The sequence below is a fragment of the Mus musculus genome, chromosome 10 (assembly GCF_000001635.26).
Source record: "Mus musculus strain C57BL/6J chromosome 10, GRCm38.p6 C57BL/6J".
NCBI lineage: Eukaryota > Metazoa > Chordata > Mammalia > Rodentia > Muridae > Mus > Mus musculus.
Window position 1 is genome coordinate 112,125,898 of NC_000076.6, and position 6,155 is coordinate 112,132,052.

The following is a 6,155-nucleotide window of genomic DNA, read 5'->3' on the forward strand; positions in this document are numbered from 1 at the left end:
AGAACATAAGAAACATCAGTGGACGAAAGATCAAAAAACTGGAGAGATGGAACATGTTTCCATGATTAAGAACAATTAAGTACTCAAATCCCTGAAGGAGGGGGGGCTCCTCTAAAAATCTGACTTCCAGAACACCTGGACCACAGGGTGAGGTTTATGTTAAGCAACTCTAAAAATTATAAACAAAGCAATTGAACCCAAGTAATGGGAAACCATCCCTCTCACACCGGTCATAGCGAAAAGTAAGCTTAATCTGTAGAAACTGAGTCAAAACTACCTGCACCAGATCCAAAAGACACAGCAGGAGACAGAGGTGAATTTAGGAGCCAGGGACAGTAAGAACATACAAAATATTAGATGTTGACATTCATGATGTTATGTTAAGGCTCTTCCCTTCCCTTGGACATTGAATCCTAGATAGCCAGGTTCAGACATTCAGCTCACTACTGACTGAATACTGAGGTCTACCTGACAGTCAGCTTTTCATTTTTATCTGTGAACATGCAATTGGTAAGAATTAGACATCTGAGAAAGGAAAATTTGTGGTTTGGGGAGAGACAGAGAGACACAGAGAAAGACAGAGAAATTGACAGAAGAGAACATAAACAAGAAAGAAAAAAAATCGTGTATCAAAAAAAGACATTGGAACAGAAAAAGAAAAAAACATACAAAACCCCCCATGGTTAATATTCTGAAGGAGAGAGGAGATAGTCTGCTTTGAAATACATATGAAGTAGAACATAAAATGAAAAAGAAAAATATGAAAAAGAAAAAGAAGTAAAAATATGATGAACTTGAGGAGGTTTTCTTAGGCCTCTTTTGGTGCCAGATGCTAAGAAATAGTGATTTGAAGGCGTAGGAAATTTCCAGAAGGTTTGTGGGCACAGACAAAGGCAGAGGTATGGGATGCAGGAGGGGATGCCATCATAGTCTCTCTCTCTCTCTCTCTCTCTCTCTCTCTCTCTCTCTCTCTCTCTCTCTCGGTGTGTGTGTGTGTGTGTGTGTGTGTGTGTGTGTGTGTGTGTGCCTGTTGGAGGCCCTGGTAGTCCAGCCATGACAGACTTCAAAAGTAGTTTCTTTGAGCCTATTCATCTTTAGGTCAGGCACTATGTCATGTCCCATCTGCTGAAGGAACTGGGATTGTAGGTCTTGGGCAGGGGATAATCCATTCAAGCCATGGAAGCTGTTGAAACTCTGCAGGAACAGGAATAAAAATTCCTCATACAAGACAAAAGGTAGCACTCTACAGCGGCTATAGTTGAGTACCAGTACCAGTGTGTGTTAAGCTAGAAAAAGATGAAATTGAGGGGAATTAACCAACTGCTTTTTTTCTTGCATAAAAATAGACTCTTATGAAGGTTTGACAACCCCACCCCAACCTTTTTTTTTTCTTGAATTCACATCTGTTTGTACTGGATGTCAGAAGAACTGAAGAATACTATATTTCATCCCTCACAAGGTAACCTCAATTAGTTGATGCAGATGAACAGTTCCCAAAAGAAATGAATGGAAAAATTTGTTCTAGGGAATAAAAAATCCTCCTCATTGTTATGAATTGGAACCTCCTGTATCTTCAACATTTGTGCTTACATGATTCTATTATGAGAAGACACCTTGTGAAACAAACCTTAGCTAAAAGCTTGCAGTTTTTCTACTGGTCTTTTCAAAAATCAAAGCTTTGTGTCTTCTTAACCTGGAAGTAAAAATGTTACACTTCATTGAAGTACTGAAAAATCTCCTGCTCGTTACCAAGCATTGGAAGATTAATGAGTCTGAGTTCTCTCACTGGACTCAGGTGGTTTCTAAATGCCTGGCTGAATGTTTTCCTCCTGAATTGTGGCGCAAGGATGGCTTGGGTTGTTTTTAGGTGTGGAGTCCAAAACTTTCAAAGCAGCTAGTGCAGTGTTTGAGGGGAGCTGTCATGATGAAAGTGGAATGGAGGGCCCTGAAGAAGCAAGCAGTGGGGGATGGAGTCCTGGCAGCTGTCCACTACAGGGATCAAAGATGCATTTCTCTGCAGCTCGTGAGTGGCACAGTTTCTATGTCTTCCATTTTAGCCCTCTAATTGGACTACATCCGGGCTTGAAGACTGCTTATTATTTCCAAATGATGAGTGTGGGACTAAGAACACTTCCTAGCTAGTCCTCAGGTAGACAGGACACACCACAGAGCAGAGCACCCGCTGTCCGTTATTCTGAGCAGACCCGGTCCATTTTCAGTGTTTAAGCCATCAAATAAGACAGGTTATGATCTTTCAAATAATTGAAAATAGTTTTAATGTTAGCACTTATTTTTCTGGGTGAATAAAATTAGCTACTTGGGGAGTAGTGATTAATTCTTTTAATTTATTACTTATCAAAAGGATTTATAAAATGAGGACTGTAGCTTGGCTTAAACGTGTGAGGTCTTCAGTCGTTTTTATATGTACGGATTGGGAGAGTGCAGATGCTGCAGCAACAGGAAACACAGATAATGCTTGGGATGGTTGGTCCCCTCCACGACCTTCCAGCATCTCCGTGTTCAGAAGAGAATATACCATTAAATGTGAAGAATTTCCCCTCTTTAATTCTCAAGGTTCTTTCTGATTCAAGTCCTATACACTTAAGAGTTATAATATTAACATTTCTGTGAATTTTATTATATAACACCAATTTATCAATAATATATGATATTATATAATATAAGCATAATAAAATCAGCTTGTTATGTAATATAATGGGAGTTAAGATGTGGCATAAACAGATTATAGCTATAATTATCTGACTAAATTTATGTGAATATGCAAATATTTGCATATAAAGTAGAACTAAATCATTTAGTATTTATAAATATAGGTTAATTATCAATTTTATTTGATGTAAAATATCATATTTGCATTCATACTTTCTGTGTGTGGGGAGCAAATTTTTGAAACAATTTTATTGATTGGTACTAAGATGAACTGCAAAGTGCAAGTATTTGTCGTCATAGTTTAGGCATATTTCTTACATAAAGGTGTAAAATTCTAAGAATGAAGATATGTGAACTTGACACCAATAGGTTTTTATATAGAAAAAATATATGTTTTAAATGTTGACTTTTATCAAAACTATACATTTATAAAATGAATTCAAAATATGTGTTCATATATATATATACATACATACATATACTTATATATGTATACACACACATATACAGTCATCATTGAATTCAGTCCTAAGAAATTATATTATTCATTTTATGAAAAATTGATGACCATTGGGTGCTAAGTGACAAACTATTTGATGTCCCCCATTAAAAATAAATCTAATCTATCTATCCATCCATTTTCATCTCTCTCTCTTTCTCTTTCTCTACATATGACTTTCAAAGATGGAAATTTAACTCACAAACCAAAAATTTATCATTGCAGAGCATATAATTTAGTATGTATAATATTGTTGTATTATCCCTCCGTGATCAAAATCTAAAATATTTCCAACCATGCTCTCAAAGCTACTAAAGAAACATACATATTAGCAGTCTCCATCCCGTACCCCATCCCATGTCAACCAATGATCTATTTACATCTCAACAGAGAGCCTATTTTAGACCCGTCTTTCCAATGGAGTAATACAGTATTTGTTTAGCTTTAAAAATATGGACACTTGTCTGCCTTTTCTCCCATAACACTGCATTCAATAGTCATATTTTATGTTTCTCTAAGAAGAACAGTTTTGAAGTGATAACTTGTTACAATTCAGTAAAAACATTAATGAAAAACTGACAAATAATGAATGGGGTAAGAAACAGTCTCTTATATCATCGGGAGTCTGAAAGAAACCATCAGATCCATGATTCCAAAAAGGTGAGAAGCATAGATAGCCAATGAAGAACTGCTGTAAACAGCAGCCTGTAAGGTAAAGCACAAAAAACCACTGTATGCTTGCTTTATAATGGAGACAAAGGCTATAACTCATATCACTAGGGAGAGCAACCAAGAAGGAATGGGGTCATCCCTTCTTCTCTTGCTCTGGGGCCAGAAGCAGAAGGGAAAGTGAAGTCTTGTCTGTCTGCTGATCTGTGGGAATTTGGGATGCAAGTCACTTTCTTTAAAAGTCTTCCATTCCTCTGTCAAGGGACCTCTGGGTTCTTTTCAGCTCCTGGCTATTATAAATAAGGCTGCTATGAACATACTGGAGCATGTGTCCTTATTACATGTTGGAGCATTTTCTGGGTATATACCCAGGAGTGGTATAGCTGGGTCTTCAGGTAGTAATATGTCCAATTATCTGAGGAACCACCAAACTGACTTCCAGGGTGGTTGTACCAGCTTGCAATCCATCCAGCAATGGAGAAGTGTTCCTCTTTCTCCACATGCTTGCCAGCACCTGCTGTCACCTGAATTTTTTATGTTAGCCACTCTGACTGGTGTGAGGTGGAATCTCAGCGTTGTTTTGATTTGCATTTCCCTAATGACTAAGGTTGTTCAACATTTCTTTAGGTGTCTCTCAGCCATTCGGTATTCCTCAGTTGAGAATAGCCCATTTTTTTTTAATAGGGTTATTTGGTTTTCTGGAGTCTAACTTCTTGAGTTCTTTGTATATATTAGATATTAGCCCCCTATTGGAGATAGGGTTGGTAAAAATCCCTTCCCCATCTGTTGATTGCTGTTTTTTCCTATTGACAGTGTCCTTTGCCTTACAGAAGCTTTGCAATTTTATGAGGTTCCAATTGTCAATTCTTGATCTTACAGCATGAACTATTAGTCTTCTTCTGTTCAAGAAAATTTCCCCTGTGCCCATGTACTCAAGGCTCTTTCCCACTTTCTCTTCTATTAGTTTCAGTGTATCTGGTTTTATGTGGAAGTCCTTTCCACTTGGACTTGAGCTTTGTACAAGCAGATACTAATGGACCAATTTTCATTCTTCTATAGGTCCCACAACAGAGAAATGGATTTAAAAATGTGGTATATTCATAAAATGAAGTACTACTCAGCTATTAAAAGCAATGATTTCATGAAATTATTAGGGAAATGGATGCAACAAGAAAATATCCTGTGTGAGGTAACCCAACCACAAAAAAAGCACACATGGTATGTACTCATTGATAAGTGTATATTAGCCCAGAAATTCTTTTTTTATCAGGTATTTTCCTCATTTACATTTCCAATGCTATCCCAAAAGTCCCCCACACCCCCCCACTCCCCTACCCCCCCACTCCCACTTTTTAGCCCTGGCGTTCCCCTGTACTGGGGCATATTAAATTTGCAAGTCCAATGGGCCTCTCTTTTCAGTGATGGCCGACTAGGCCATCTTTTGATACATATGCAGCTAGAGACAAGAGCTCCGGGGTACTGGTTAGTTCATATTGTTGTTCCACCTATAGGGTTGCAGTTCCCTTTAGTTCCTTGGGTGCTTTCTCTAGCTCCTCCATTGTAGCCCAGAAATTCTAAGTACCCAAGAAACAATTCACAGACCACATGAAGCTCAAGAAGAGGTAAAAACCAAGGTGTGAATACTTCAATCCTTCTTAGAAGTGGGAGCAAAACACCCATGGAAAGAGTTACAGAGACAAAGTGTGGAACAGAAACTGAAGGAAAGGCCATCCAGAGACTGTCCAACCTGGGGATCCATCCAATATACAGCTACCAAACCCAGACACTATTGTGGATGACAACAACTGCTTGCTGACAGAAGCCTGATATAGCTGTCTCCGGAGAGGCTCTGCCAGTCCCTGACAAACACAGAGGTGGATGCTCACAGCCATTCATTGGACTGAGCACAAGCTCCCCAATGGAGAAACTATAGAAAGGACCCAATGAGCTGAAGGGGCTTACAGCCCCATAGGAGGAACAACAATATGAACCAACCAGTACCCTCAGATCTCCCAGGGACCAAACCACCAACCAAAGAGTACTCATGGTTCTAGTTGCATATGTAGCAGAGGATGGCCTTATAGGACATCAGTGAGAAGAGAGGCCCTTGGTCCTGTGAAGGCTCGATGCCCCAGTGTAGGGGGATGCCAGAACAGGGAAGTAGGAGTGGGTGTGTTAGTGAGTAGGGGGGAAGGGAATGGGATGGGAGGTTTTTAGAGGGGAAATGAGGAAAGGAGATACCACTTGAAATGTAAATAAAGAAAATATCTAATTAAAAAAAAAGCCTTCCTTCCATCTATACTGTGCACTAGTTTCT